General features: G+C 47.8%; 1 long non-coding RNA gene across 1 annotated transcript; it reads right to left on the bottom strand.

Annotated features, from left to right (window-relative positions):
• Window positions 1-2,461: 2,461 nt before the first annotated feature.
• On the bottom strand, window positions 2,462-14,672 carry LOC111748052 (uncharacterized). Its single transcript, XR_002783983.2, has 3 exons — window positions 14,447-14,672; window positions 11,998-12,175; window positions 2,462-8,594 (listed from the first exon to the last, which is right to left on the bottom strand). It is a non-coding gene; the product is annotated as an uncharacterized LOC111748052 (long non-coding RNA).
• Window positions 14,673-15,462: the final 790 nt, after the last annotated feature.

Raw genomic sequence — 15,462 nt, 5'->3', positions numbered from 1 at the left:
CAGTAGTGACAAGGAAGACACTGCAGGTAGGTTCCAATGGGAGAGGGTTCCTGGGAGCAGCCTGGTTATTCCTCCTGCCTTGGAGACTGGAGCGGGGAGGTGAAGTCAGAAAGAAAAAGGAAATATGAGTGGAGGTCTCTTTTGTCCTTTTCATATTTCATTTACATAATAGTAAGACATGGCAAGACTGCGTCTTACATACTTTGGACGTGTTGTCAGGAGGGATCAGTCCCTGGAGAGGGAAATCATGCTTGGCAAAGTACAGGGTCAGCGGAAAAGAGGAAGACCCTCAATGAGGTGGACTGACACAGTGGCTGCAACAATGAGCTCTCAAGCATAACAATTTTGAGGATGGCGCAGGACCGGGCAGTGTTTCGTTTCGTTGTGCATAGGGTTGCTATGAATCTGAACCGACTCAGCGGCACCTAACAACAACAACAACAAGACATGCCTATGAGCTTTGAGTGTGAAATGTCTGTAATCATCTTTCCTTGCTTTGCTATTTCAAGATTATCATTCCCACAAGACCTGCCACCACTGCCCCTCCCAAACATCAAAGCCTGAGATTTGCTGGCTTAGCATCACTTGGGATTTGAGCATGAGAGAAGTTGTTTTGGGTTTTGGTGCTGACCTATGATGTGGGACATCCAGTGGGTCACAACTATCTCAGAGACACACAGCTGACCCTGGAGACAGAGTCCTTGCAGGGTGTGCCAGGTGGGTGAGAGGTCAGCCCTCTCCTTTCTGCACTTTTAGGTCTTGTAGCGGAGCCTTCATGTCTGTGTGTCACTGTCTACTCCTGCTGTAAAGATCACTCCCAGGTTGAGGAATATTTACTCTGGGCTCACTGCACGTGCTACGTGCCCAGAAGAAGTCAGGAGGGAAACATAACGTGGAGCACATTTCTAGCCTCTGCTCCTCACCCATATCCTGGTTTTAGGAATAGAACCAGAATTTGCTGCCATTTGAGAGGCGTCTGTCCAGCTGACCCTCTAGATGCTCCAGTGCCGGCAGGATTCTAGAGGACATGTGTGAAGGGGCTGCTGGGCTTGCATCACACACTTGCTGTCACAGTCTACTGACTTGGTCTCCTGTAACTGACCAAGCCCAGGACAGAGCCTCTGGGCAGCAGAGCTCGGGGTCACTGCTCCCCTCTGGACCCACCACTCCAACCAGGCACTTTAGGGAAAGCAACACAACCAAGACCACTGGGAGGTGCATAAATATATGGAAGAGGAGACAACATTATATAAAAGTAAGTTTAGGTAAGTGAAGAGTGCCCTGAGAACATCTGTCCTCAGGGAATGAATGCCCACTCCAAGCAAGGCCCGAAGATTTTAGGGCTTAGGCCCTAGGCTAAGCTGTTCGATGACTGGGGTATTTTGGAGAAGAGGGTTATACTTTGTCCATGTGTGTCTTAGTTATCTGGTGCTGCTATAACAGAAATGCCACAAGTTGATGACTTTAACAAATTTATTCTCTTACAGTTTAGGAAGCTAGAACTCTGAATTCAGGGTGCCAGCACCAGGGGAAGGCTTTCTCTCTTTGTCAGCTCTGGGGACTGTCCTTGTCATCAGTCTTCCCCAATCTATGAGCTTCTCAGCACAGGGACCCCAGGTCCAAAGGACGCACTCTCTTCCTGGCTTTTCTTGGTGGGTGGTAATGAGGTCCCCCTCCTCTCTCCTCAATTCTCTCCTTTATATCTCAAAAGAGATACAAGATACAAGAGATACTCAAGATACAACCTAACCCTGCAGATTTGAGTCCTGCTTCATTAACATAACTGCCTCTAATCCTGCCTCATTAACATCATAGAGGTTAGGATTTACAACACATAGGCTAATCACATCAGACTACAAAATGGTGAACAGTCACACAATACTGGGAATCATGGCTTAGCCAAGTTGAAGCACATTTTTGGAGGACACAATTCAATCCATAACAATGTGCATAATGCAGGGAGTGCCATTCACAATGAATTATTTACGAAGACTCTCTCTGAAACCTTTCAACATCATCTATGCAGAAGACAACCCTGCCCTCCCAACCCCCTTAGAGTCCACAGGAGCACTCAGTTAACCACTGAGGGTGGTGAGACCCTGTGTGGCGCCCTGATCTCCTCAGCTCCAGGCATCTGGGAAAAGGGTGGGCGATTCAGAGACATGTCAGGTACAAGCAACATACATAGCTCACCTGGCTCCGCTCTGCCTCCCTGTGAGTGTGTGGTCATCCCTGCCATTAAGTAGGGGACACTGTAGGATCCCAGCCCAACTGAGAGTTGTCCAAGCGCTCGAGGCCCTTGGCTTCTGAGGAGCCCTGTCAAGGATGTGGGTCACCTCATGGCACCATTTATCATACTGAGATTCTTTAGATTTTCTGTACGTTTTTGTATAAATTCAAACAAAGCACAAAAATCTGAAGAAAAGTCCAAGCAGTGCTCACACGGGATGAGTTAAGGGGGTAGGATTACAAGGTACCTATTTACGACCCTTTTATTTTTCAATTTTGTAAATAATAGAACTGGTTTTAGTACATACCAAAAAGCAGTATCTTCTGTAACCTTTTCACACGGGACTACACTAAATCCATAAACGTTGTTTTCGTTACCACAGCATAATGCTTTTATTTAATTGAAAGGCAAGGGCAAGGTTTGGTGGTGGTGGCGCCAGAAAGAAAAATAACCATTGGGGGGAAAGGGAAGAGCTCCAAAAAGTTGTCCGGGCGTAATGTGAAGAACCCCAGACTGAATTATATTGATGTCAGGGCAGAGCGGGTGTGATCATCACTTCCACACCTGTTCCATCAGACCACCCAAATGCCCCAGGTGGGTGGGCTCTGCCTCCTTATCCTAGATCCCAGACTCCTTCCCTTTCTGCTGTAGTATGTTCACTGAAGTCTGCCCTGCCAAGCTCCCAGGTGAAAACATTTTGGGGAACAGTTATAGACACCTCTGCGGTCAACAGAATGCAGCAAAGAGGCCTCAGTTCCCTACTCTCCTGACCCCTGAAAATAAGGAATCCAAGACCTTCTGAGTCCCAAGACCTTCTGAGTCCCAAGGCCTTCTGAGTCCCAAGGCCTTCTGAGTCCCAAGACCTTCTGAGTCTCGCAGTCCACCCAGCACGCCCCTCCTCTGCCCCTCTCAATGCCTCCCCAGTGATTCCAGCCCCTGTGTCTGTGTCACATATTCTGGTCTCGAGACCAGTGAAGGCTTGGACCTGAAGGCTTCAGCCTTGTCTCCAAGAAGCCGCAGCTGTCCTAGTGTTTATCTGTTGTGACTTTTATTACATCAAGTCGATCATGACTCATAGTGACCCTATAAGACAGAGTAGAATTGCCCCATAGGGTTTCCAAGGAGCCGCTGGTTCATTCAACCTGCAAACCTTTTGGTTAGCAACCAAACGCTTAACCACTGCGCCACCAGGGAGGGCTCCTACTTTATTTTAATTTATATTTTATTCTTAAAATTATTAAATTTAAATTTCTTGTTGTTGATTTCAATCATGGGTTTTCTCTGTTTTTCCAAATTTATATTTGGGTCATTTACTGTTATAGTAATGAATTTTCAATGTATTTTACATTTCTCTATCCTCATGGGCATATGGCTTTAGCTACAGCTCCTGGTTTTATTAAGGAGCTCTGGTGGCAAAACAGTTAAGTGCTCGGCTTAACCTGGTAGTTCTATCCCACCCAGTGGTTCCTCAGGAGAAAGACCTGACCATCTGCTCCCGTAAAGATTACAGCCAAGAAAGTCCTATAGGGCAGTTCGGCTCTGTCACATGAGGTCACTACAAATCGGAATCGACTCAGTGGCACCCAACAACAAAAGCACGTTTATTATATTAGCTTTTTTCTCGTTCGTTACAGTCTCAGTCATATACGTGGGGTTCAGTTCATGTACGTGTTAATACATCTGACAAGTGTAATAAAAAGACTGGGGGTATCAGAAATTTATATGACTGTAAGGCTTCTACAATTTACCAGAATTGGTAAGATATGAACTCTAATTAGACTGTGAAATGTTCGGTATATATATTTGTTATCCCCAGAGCAATCACTAAAGACAGTTCCAAAGCCACTCAAGAAAAATTGGGTAATCTCAATAGTCTCTCATCTAGGAGATGCATAAAGCAGGTAAAACTGCAAATGTAACAATACACACACACATATTCACGTGCAGGTTTCTGTGTGAACCAAAGTATTCATTTCTCTTGGCTCAGTACCTAGGGGTGGGAGTGCTGGGTCACATGGTAACTATGTCTCTCCCAGCCCCCACCCCAGCAGGATCTGGGCAGGTCTCCACAATGGGCCAGGGGAAAGGGCATGAGGACTCAGAACCACCCGGTCCTCCCCACTGCCTGCTGCAGGGACTGCTCCTCCACCAGCTGCCCTTCCGGCTCCAGTATTAATCCATAGTAGACGAGATGCAAGAATCAGGACCCCCTAGGCCTAGAACCTACTGGAGGGGCCACACCTATCGAGCCTTTGTGTAGTGAGAAGCCCCACCCAACAGGCCCACCCCTTCCTGTCATAGCCCCTTTCACCTTGCTGTCCCCTCCTTCCTCCCTCTGTCAGGCATGGACATGGCTGAAACATCTGATAGGTCTACTGTCCTTTCTGATCCCTCCCTCAAACCAGGTGTGGATGGGAGATGAGGGGCCCAACTCCTGACTGACTCGCTCCTCCAGCTGCTGCTCAGTTCCTTCCCCCTTCATGTTCAAGCCTACTGTGAGCTCCTCTGAAGGGGAAGGAAGGAGGCCCTTTGCATCTCAGGACCTCAGTCACGGCTACAGCAGATGCCCGTTCTGCCCTCCGCGCTGATCCCAGCAGTCACATACACCCATGAGTGTAAATTCTCTAGTCGCCGCCTCACAGTTCCCAGTTTCAACCAGGGATCTAGTGACCCTCTCTCCATCAGTCTACCAATGGCAGCTACTGCACCCAGTCCCAGCCCCTCAACCACCGTGTCTCCAGGCTGCTTCTGACATTGGGTCATCCCCACAGACTTCACCCCAATTTCCCAGCTGCTTCTCTTGGGGCATCCCACTAGCTACAGTGGGAGCTTCTTCCCATTTGACCAGCCCCTTCAGACACTGCCCCCCATGACAGTACGGCATCAGACCCAGAAACAACCAGCCCACCTGTGCTGAGGTTCTGTGGTCCCACCCTAAATTTGAACCTTTCCATTTACCCTGGAGTACAACCCAGCCCACAATCAGGGCCCCGGATGGGCAGCAGCACAGAACCGGACCTCTAACAACTCACTCCGGTTGGGAATCCTAGCAGCCCAGCCCAGCCCCAAGATCCACTCCAGGCAGGCCAGCCTTGGCCAGCACACTCAGCTTTTGAGGATTCATTGCCCACAACTTCCAACTTGGGCACCCATGTCAGCACACAGCTGGCCTTGTTGGCACCTCAGCTGTTTTCGTCTCTGGTGAAGCCATTACTTCTGGCTTTGCAGCTGTATATTACCCAGCACAACTATGGGCTTTGGGAGAAGACAGGCCGCCCTAAGGCAAAACCATTGTCATCATTTCTGTGATCCACCCAAAGAACTACTTCAGAGATTCTGAAGAAGAGACCAGCAAGCTGCTTGTAATTTATTTTCTCTTTCTGTTTGATTTTTATTCTCACTCCCTCTCTGTCTGCCTCTCTTATTCATAGGCTCTCCTTGTAGCTGACCTCATCTAGGCAATGGAGGTCCTTGGATCTTCAGTGCCTATAAAACCTCTCTCCAGCCCTCCAAACCCACTTTCTTAGCATTGCCCTGGTTTCTGAACCCCAGCCTGCACCACTGAATCACGCTAGACAACACTTGATGGCCCAGGCAGGGAGCTGGGCTGGGAGTCAGAAGCGCTGGGATATACTCTGCGGAGGGGGCACTGTGAAGTGGGGTTCTGGCCTGGGCACCCCCACACAGGTGCCGTACCGCACTTAGTGGCCCCGGACATGCACAACTGTTCTCTTCCCTCCAGCCATCAGGAGAGCCCCACAAGGAGGGTGGGCGCAGAAACCCTCTTCCTCCTCATTCCAATGGACATATAAAAGGAGAGAAAGAGGAAATGTAAGTGTGGATGAGGTACTATGAGGAGGGGAAGGCAAAAACATTCCCATGTGCACCGCTGCTTCCCTAATTTTCATTTTGGCACTTCAGGGAAAGCAACGCAACCAATAATACCAAGATTCTGGGTGCTATACATGTATATGGAAGAGGAGACATCATAAAAATGAGTTTAGGTAAGTGAAGAGTGTCTGGAGAACACCTTCCATGCGGAAGGGATGCCCATTCCATAGAAGGCCCTAGGGGTGGTGAGGGCTTCAGCCCTAAGGCTAAGCTGTCCAATGGCTGCCATAATTTGGAGAGGATGGCAGTAGAGTGGCCATGTGAATAACTTCGAGGGGTGCCATTCACATGGAGTATTTTGTGAAGATTGTCCCTGAAAGCTTTCAACATCATCTCATGCAGAAGCCAACCCAGCCCTGCCATCCCCTTAGGGTCCACAGGGGGCACCCAGTCAAGCACTGCCCGTGGTGAGACCCTGAGTGGCACCTTGATCGCCTCTGCTCCAGGCAGCTGGGAAAGGGGGTGGGAGATCCAGAGGCATGTCAGATGCAAGCAACACAGCTCACCTGGCTCTGCTCTACCTCCCTTTGGGCACGTGGGCACGCCTGCCATCAAGTAGGGGACCTTGTAGGATCCCAGCCTGACTGGGAGTTGCCCAAGCTCTCGGGACCCTCAGCTTCTGGGGAGCCCTGTCGAGGGCCTGGTCACCTCATGACACCGTTTCTCAAGCTAGGGTTCTATAGATTTTTTGTGTGTATGTAAAATTTAAAAACACACACACACACACACGCGCAAAAATCTGAAGAAAATTCAACGCAATGCTCAGTTGGGGTGAATTCACGGGGTAGGTCTTCCCAGTGTGCCTGGGGAAAGGGCATGAGGACTCATAAATGCCTTATCCTTCCCCCTGCCTGCTGCAGGGACTGCTCCTAAAGCTACCTCTCCAGCCCCAGCATTAATGCACAGCTGAGACACAGGGAGAAGCAAGATTCCCTGGGCCCAGGGTGTCCTAGAACCTGCTGGAGTGGCCATCCCTATAGATCCTTCTTATTGGATAAGCCCAGCTCACCAGGCCCACTCCTCTCCTCACTGACAGCGTACCTTCCAGGCACCCTTCATGCTTACTGTCACAGCCCCTTTCACCTTGCTGTCCCCTCCTTCCTCCCTCTGTCAGGCATGGACATGGCTGAAACGTCTGATAGGTCTACTGTCCTTTCTGATCCCTCCCTCACACCAGGTGTGGATGGGAAATGAGGGGCCCAACTCCTGACTGACCCGCTTCTCCAGCTGCTGCTCAGTTCCTTCCCCCTTCATGTTCAAGCCCACTGTGAGCTCCTCTGAAGGGGGAGGAAGGAGGCCCTTTGCATCCCAGGACCTTAGTCACGGCTACAGCAGATGCTGGTTCTGCCCTCCCCGCTGCTCCCAGCACCTGCTAAATGCAGTCACATACACCCACAACAGTAGATTCTCCGGTCTCCTCCTCAAAGCGCCCAGTTCCAACCAGGGACCTAGTGCCCCTCTCTCCATCAGCCCACCAATCGCTGCTTCTGCACTGTCCTACCCACTCAACCGCTGTGTCTGCAGACGCGACCTCCTGACCTACTTTTGACTTTGGGGTCACCCCATGGACACAACCCTGCCCTCCCATGACAGGCAGTCATTCTCAATCTAATCACTGTTTCTAACAGCTGCATCATAATCCGAGCAGGAAAGAACCAGTGCCCTATTGACAAATTTTTAGGATCTTTCAGGCTTTGGCTATTACAATGGATACTTAAATATATCCCTTTGTGCACGGTTACCAGTGTCTGGCATAGGTGAAATCAGCCTCACAAGAGCTGAACCATGTACCTATGTAGTAAGTACTAATATTATCCCCATGAGACAGATGAGGACTCTGAATATTTCCCAAGAGGAGGAGTGGTCATTTGGAGAACTGCTGCCCATTGTTGCTGTGATAGGGGTGAACTGGAAGACAGAGGATGACCCAAGGGTTCTATAAGCCTTGGTCAACCAAATGTCCCACTTTGCCTTGGACAGCCCTATTCATAGCTGTTTCTCACATAATTACAGATAGCACCACCTTTTACTTTTGAAAGTGTCTCTGTAAGGCGGTAAATTACATGGCCAATCACCAGAATGGGGAGGCTTGGAGAAAACAGATGGCCATGACCACCCAGAGACCCTCGCCTGCCCTGCCTTCCTTTCAGCCAGCAAGAGACATCCAGTTGACAGTAAAACAGATCAAGGAGGAACCTGGGCACTCTCAGTGAACCCCTACAGTCCCATTTGGAAGCTGAACATGGAGACCTGGAGGACATGTAGCTTCAGTGGGCGACAGCGTCTCTCCTTGCAGGAGCCAGGTGGGAAGTGGTAACTGCTCAGCAGCCAGCAGACACGGCAGATAAGGGCATCTTCTCCATGCGGGCATCCGGGTGCTGGAAACCCTCCCTCCTAGGATCCAGCTCTTCTGGAAGCATTCCCGCAGCCAGAGCAAGCCTTAATCCATCAGCTCCAAGGACTTTATCATGACCTTGAAAGAGAAGATTGAGGAGGCTGGAGTGGCCTGCATGGAGGATCAGCCCTGCCATCACAGAGGATCCTTCTGAGAGCTCCCCAGGCGCAGAGCTCTCTGGAAGGGCTGCATGACCACTCACCTTTGCTAGGATCAGCCTTCACCTGAGTTGAAAAGCAGCCACAAGTAAAAAGCTTTTACTTTCCAGTTATGCTTTGGCACTAATAAAGGGTGCGGGTGGAAAAATAATGAGCTTTTTTTGCTGAAATTTCAGTACCAAACTAGCTTCATTAGGCATCACATTATAACAGAGAACCATGGGAAGTTAGAGGCACTGCTGAGGTCATCTACAATATCAAGGCAGAAAATCAGCATGATATACAATCCTTCATGCTACAGGTAGAGAATCAGAGAAGCAGAGGGACAGCAGGACATATCCAAGTCCTAGGACAACTTAGGGGTCAAGTCAGGACTAAACTCCTCGACTCCCCAAATCTCTGACCTGACTGCTTTCCTCTATACCGTATTGACTTTAAGGCTAAAAACTTCAGCTTTTGTGAAATATCATTTCATAGACACACTTTAAATTTAATACAAGAATATCTCACAGAGGACATGTTCAATTGTCAATTGTAAAAGCCAATGACCCCAAATATTGACCTTATTTCCAATGACTGTTACTGGGCTTTGTTTACCCCAATGTCACCTCCTCCAAAACGAACTCTTATTAAATGAACAGAACCACACAGATAGTATTTAGCCTGGTAAGATCCTCAAGGCGTCTCCAAAAAGTAAGGCTTTGTCCAAACATGATGATTTTTAAAGCAAATTATACCATCCTAATTCCCATAAAGCTAAGAGCAAAACAGTAAAATATGTTGATAGCCACTTAATGCAAGTAAAACCCAAATCATAAGATCCAGTTAGCTTAGGAACTGCATGAGTCTCTCTAATGGCAGAAATGGACAGGATTCCCCAAGATTTGTTACATCAAAGAGGGACTCCCAGAATCTTTTGTGGATAGGAGGGTTGAAGTGAACTGTCTGACCTCACAGAAAGATGAGCCACTCAAAAGCCTATTTGGGGTTTCAGAACTACCTAGCTCCATTTCTTGAAAGAAAAAAAATCCTTAAATTTATCTGCAAAAGGAGAATAAAAACATTTAAATCCAAAGAAGATCATGGTGTACTTGTGTTCCATCTTTAATGACAAGCTGTAGTTGTCTTCTCAGCTGCCCCCCACGAAACCCACCACTAAAAAGTCAGGTTTCTAAATTCTCCTTGCTCTTGGTGAAGGAATGAACTGCAAAGTGATAGAGTGCCGCTGTCGTTAAGGTCAAACCCCCACTCCAGAATTATCATTCAGGAAACCTATCGTCATTTACTTATTTGCCACTCAAAAGCAATTATCTCAGCAGTAATATTTAAGAATCCGAGAAGAAAATTAATTTGCACTATAATAGAAAGATACTGCTTAGGAGTTTTTCAGCAACTTTGCCGATAAAAAGGTGCATTGGAACATAAATATCAAATTTATTCCCTGAAAACCTCCATCTCCCCATGTCTTTAGTGAGATGGTTCTATTGTGTAATATTACATCAATCCAACAACTAAAATAAAAATCAGATATTAGGAAAAAAAAAAAACGTTACTATGAGCACCTGTGAGAGAAAATACAAGAGAACTGGAAGACTTCCCAAGGGGGGGAAATCAAATTTAACGGAAAGCAGTACTTGGGAAAACTTCCGGTTATCGTGACCACTATACCTCCAGTACGCATGGCTCAGACACAGCAGGGGCTGCACTTTCCCCACGGCTTCTAGCAGAGTGGAAACAGCTGTACCGTAACTCAACATCTGCATCCTTAGCTCTGAGCCCTTCGCGTTGGACCGCAAGAAGATTCGGCAAACTCATCTTCCTCCTAAAAACTATTATGTTCAACAACTATTTCCAATCTGTCTTCACAGTCTTTCAACCACCCCCATTATCTGCAATTCTGGGATTTCCTGATGGAGTACAGATCGTTATTTGCATTATGCAAGAACAGTCAGCAAATGAACAAACTTCTACCTTATCTCCCACCTTGGAGGGGGCTCTCCAAGTCAGGAGAAAGGAGGGCTTGGAAGCCCACTCAAATTCAAGTACATGCAGACCCATTTTCAGCAAAGAGCCTTTATTTCTATCATTCATTTACTGTTTAAGGAGCCCTGGTGGGGCAGTGGTTAAGCACTCGGCTGCTAACCAAAAGGTTGGAGGTTCTAACCCACCCAGTGGCCCCGCAGAGGAAAACCTGCGGGGGATCTGCTTCCTAAGAGGTGATGGCCAAGAACACCCTGTGGGGCAGTTCTACTGTCATATGTGGTCGCTATGACGGCACCCAACAGCAACAACAATTCACTATTTAAATCCTCTGCTCAAACTTACTATTGCCCAAAGTTTCCACTTGTATGCTTCTAGGGCTTTTTCCTGAGCTCCTGTTACCATGCACCTTTTCAAAAAACCAAAAGCTTTCAGTCCTCATGACCTCACAGAAACATTTTTTTACAAATTTCTACCCAACTTGAAAATGATTGTTTTAATAACTGTGCTCTAAAAGAAAAGCCTTTGCGAAAACCAATGATCGCTAACCAAATCGTAAAATTCATTGCCTGCCCACGCTCACAGCATCCTTGGAGTTATCTTTTTCATCCACAGAAGGCATTCCATGCAGAGGTCATCATTCTGTTGGCTGAGCCTCTGTTAGAGAAAATCTGATGTGGTTAGCAAGGCTTGGAGAACTCAACCTCAGTTACCAGAGTCTACTGGACATCATGCTTGGCAGGGTAGAGGGTCAGCGAAGGAGAGGAAGACTCGCAGTGAGATGGACTGACGCAGTGGCTGCAACAATGGCCTCAAGCACAGGACTAGCCAGCATTTTGTTCTGTTGTACATGGGGTCACTATGAGTCAAAATCAACATGACGGCACCGAACAACAACAACGATGGTCCCAGTGGAGCCCTGGTGGTCGAGTGGTTAAGAGCTCCCTGCTAACCAAAATGTCGGGAGTTCAAACGCACCAGCCGCTCCTTGGAAGCCCTTTGGGGCAGTTCTGCCCTGTCCTATAGGGTTGCTATGAGTCTGAATCGACTCGACGCTAGAGGTTTTTTTTTTTTTTTTTAATAATTTTTATTGTGCTTTAAATGAAAGTTTACAAATCAAGTCAATCCTTCACACAAAAACCCATATACACTTTGCTACACACTCCCAAATACTCTCCCCCTAATGAGACAGCCTGCTCTCTCCCCCCACTCTGTTTTCTGCAATAGCTTTTTTTTAATGGTCCCAAGCAATTCTGCTATTCTTAGTGAGCATTCAATCTCCTGAGTCAATCTATCATGGCAATAATACGGAGATTGCTAGAACAGAGGGTCCAATTACTTACCTTATGCAAAGAAAGCACAAGGAACACTCCTCTGATACTCCCTCTTTTGATTATGTGCAAAAGGAACTATGGCCGGCCACATGACAAACCCGGGTGTCATCGTAACACTGGTCATTTTTCACTGCTTGCCCAAACACAGGCTGAAACTTGCTCTGTTGTGCCCATGACCTTGTCGGGTCTGCAAAAGAGCAGGAAACACATTAGGACTACACCAAATTGAAAGCATCACCTTCACAAATGAAAAGCTGCAAGTAGGGAAAACAGAATGGTATGACATCTAGTCTACTCTTCTAAAAAGTAGCCAAAGTCCTAATCCAATTTTTCTTTGAAAGCACATACCCAGAAAAAAAATTCATAATACATCAGGGAAAAAATTAGAAGAATTAAATATATTTCTGATTTAGGATCCAGAAACATCTCAGTTTTAATTTCAGGAGAAAGATCAAGGGAAGAGATGACGAAAAATTGGAATTTTAGGGCTCAGTGGGAACTTAAAGATAATTTACTCAAATCCCTCCATTCCTTTTAAAGATAAATAATGATGAAGTTAAGTTCCCTAGTAGAATTGAAGCTGAACAAAACAAAGTTATCAGTTTGGATTTTTCCCCTGCCTGCCAAGGTTAGTGCCTTAGTTATTTACTGCTGCTATAACAGAAATACCACAAGTGGATGGCTTTAACAAACAGAAATTCATTCCCTCACAGTCTAAGAGGCTAGAAGTCCAAACTCAGGGTACCAGCTGCAGGGGAAGGCTTTCTCTCTGTCCGCTCTGGGGGAAGGTCCTTATCCTCTATCTTCCACTGGTCTAGGAGTTTCTCAGTACACGGAACCCAAGTCCAAAGGACACGCTCTTTCTTGGTGGTATGAGGTCCCTATTCCTCTTCTTGATTCTCTCTCCTTTTATCTCTTGTAAGATAAAAAGTGATGTAAGCCACACCCGAAGGAAACACCCCTTACAGATCAGGGCTGTGACCTGAGTTAGGATGTGGCATCCCACCCTAATCCTCTTTAACATAACCTACTCTTGCCTCATTAACCACAGGGAGACATTAGGATTTACAACACATAGGACAATTACATCAGATCACAAAATGGGGGACAGCCACACAATACTGGGGATCATGGCCTAGCCAAGATGATACATATTTTGGGGACACAATTCAATCCATGACAGTTTTCATTTTTGAAGCATTTTCCCCAGACATCAGCATTCTGCTGTCTCAGAACTGTCCCTGCTCACCACAGTGTTTCCACAAAACCATCTACGTGTTGTGACAAATTCGAGAGACACAAGCAACTGTCCTTGTCATCGAGACATAATATTCACGGTAACTCTGTACCGTGTACTACAAGGGCAAACGCAGGTAAAATCCATCTGGACTAAAGGAGTTGATGGATTTGGAAAACAGTAACAAGTATTTAAACAGAAAATAATGTGATGAAAGCGGAGTGCAGGATGATGATAATTCTGGCAGTGCACACTGCGTGGATTAGACAGGAAGAAGCTAGAAGACTGGTGCTGGGATAAGAACCTGTGAGCATAAAACCAGACCCAGGAAAGACTTGGAGTGATTATGGTGGCAGGAATGGGACAGAGGAAAGGACAAAGTCACAGGCTGTTCTGGAGGAGAAAAAAAGTTAGATCGGGTTTTCATGTTGAACCAGCACCACAGCCATCTCCCCAGTAAGCCAGGGGGTCTGGGGAGGGGAAATGACACAGAGCTGGCATCCCTGGGCCTCCTCAGGGGTCATTTCAGACTCCAGACTCCACGTGGTTGTCCAAAACACGCACAATGAGGGCTCAGTGCTTTAGGATCTCCAGTCCTACTTGACTCCATGGCTAAAACGAAAACAGGACAGTAGGAAGGAGTGTGGTGAGTAGAAGGCAAGCTCAAAAAACAGGGACTTTCCATTTTCAATGCTCTTTTAAACAACTACATGTATGGTTTGTTTCAATCTTTCAAAATTGCCAAAACTTTCACACACAAATGCGACCACAAAACCATTCCTGACCACTTACACCATCAGAGGCCTGGTGGCATAGTGCTTAAGAGCTCAGCTGCTAACCCAAAGGTCGGCAGTTCAAATCCACCAGCGGCTCCTTGGAAACTCCATGGGGCAGTTCCACCCTGTCCTATAGGGTCGCTGTGAGTCAGAATCGACTGGCCGGCAACGGGTTTGGGTTTTTTGGTTTTGATTTTGGGTTTTTTTAAAACGTATCAATCACTAATATCACCCAAGGCTGCACGTCTTATAATTTGAATACTGAACCAATGAACTTCTCAACAGTCGCCCTATTTTCACTTGGTTTTTGTCAAAGTCTCAAGTCAAAGAACTCCAAACACGTCGCGTCGCTGGGGCTCCAGGGGTCACTCCACCGCCCTCCATCCCTGCGCTCCTGACCCCCGGCTCATCCCTGGGGTCCCCTCAGGGCCCACCCCGGACGCACCCCACACCCTGCTCCCCGGGAGACGCGGGGCGCCGACACTGGATGAAAGGATCAGAAGTTCCGAGAAGCGTCTGTTCCTCCTAACGCGGCTATCTGCACAAAAACAGCCGGGCAGGCCGCTCACCACAGTCGACATGTCTGAAAAGCTGCAGCCGCCACCAACGCCCCGGTTTGCAAATAACGGCGACAGCTCCAACCGCCGCCTCGGGGGGCGGGGCCGGGCGCCCCACAGGACCCGCCCCTGCGGTGCACCAGCCAGTCAGAGCCACGGGGCTGAGATGGCCCCGCCCACTTCCGGGAAGGGCGTCCTTCTTCCTGCACGGCCTGGCGCCCTAGCGCCCTCTCTGGTAGCAGGCAGGGATGCAGGTGTGTAGCGGGGGAAACCCGTGCCCACGTGCCAGCACCGGCCCCCAGCCTTTTGTCTGGTCACGAACCACACCCATGGGCGCTTCCCAGCCACGCCCACTTCTCTTCAGCACCTGAGGAAAGGTTCTCAGGCTCCACCCAATGAACTCTTAGGCCCTGCAGCACCTTAACCTCCTCCACAAACATTCGTCCATAGATCCGAAAAACCCAGGCGTCGTGCTACCATGCTGGGAATACAACGTCAAGGGAAAAAAGCTCCAAAGAATTTAATAAAACGCTGGTAAGTGAAGAAGCAGTCCTGCTGGGAAAAATAATCCCCAAGCCACCATTCCACAGAATTCAAGCTTTGCAGAACCAATGGCCCTTTGGGATGGTCCAGTGTGTTTCAGCCAACAGATGCAAAGATGAGGGCCCTTCATGGATGCATTCAAGGGACAAGTATTAGGTCACTAAGACACCCCCTGTCTCCCACCTTCCCTTTTATAGCTTAAAAAAAAGTCAGAAGACTGAAGTGCTTATTCTTGCTGTGTGACCTGGAGAAGTTCCTTCATTTATTCAACAACGTTAACTAAGGCCCTACTGTGTGCCAAGCTCTGCGTTAGGCACTGGGGACACACTGGGGACACATGGACTCTGTCCCCAATGTTCCC

The sequence above is a fragment of the Loxodonta africana genome, chromosome 11 (assembly GCF_030014295.1).
Source record: "Loxodonta africana isolate mLoxAfr1 chromosome 11, mLoxAfr1.hap2, whole genome shotgun sequence".
NCBI classification, from domain to species: domain Eukaryota; kingdom Metazoa; phylum Chordata; class Mammalia; order Proboscidea; family Elephantidae; genus Loxodonta; species Loxodonta africana.
This window is presented reverse-complemented; position numbering and strand designations above follow the sequence as displayed.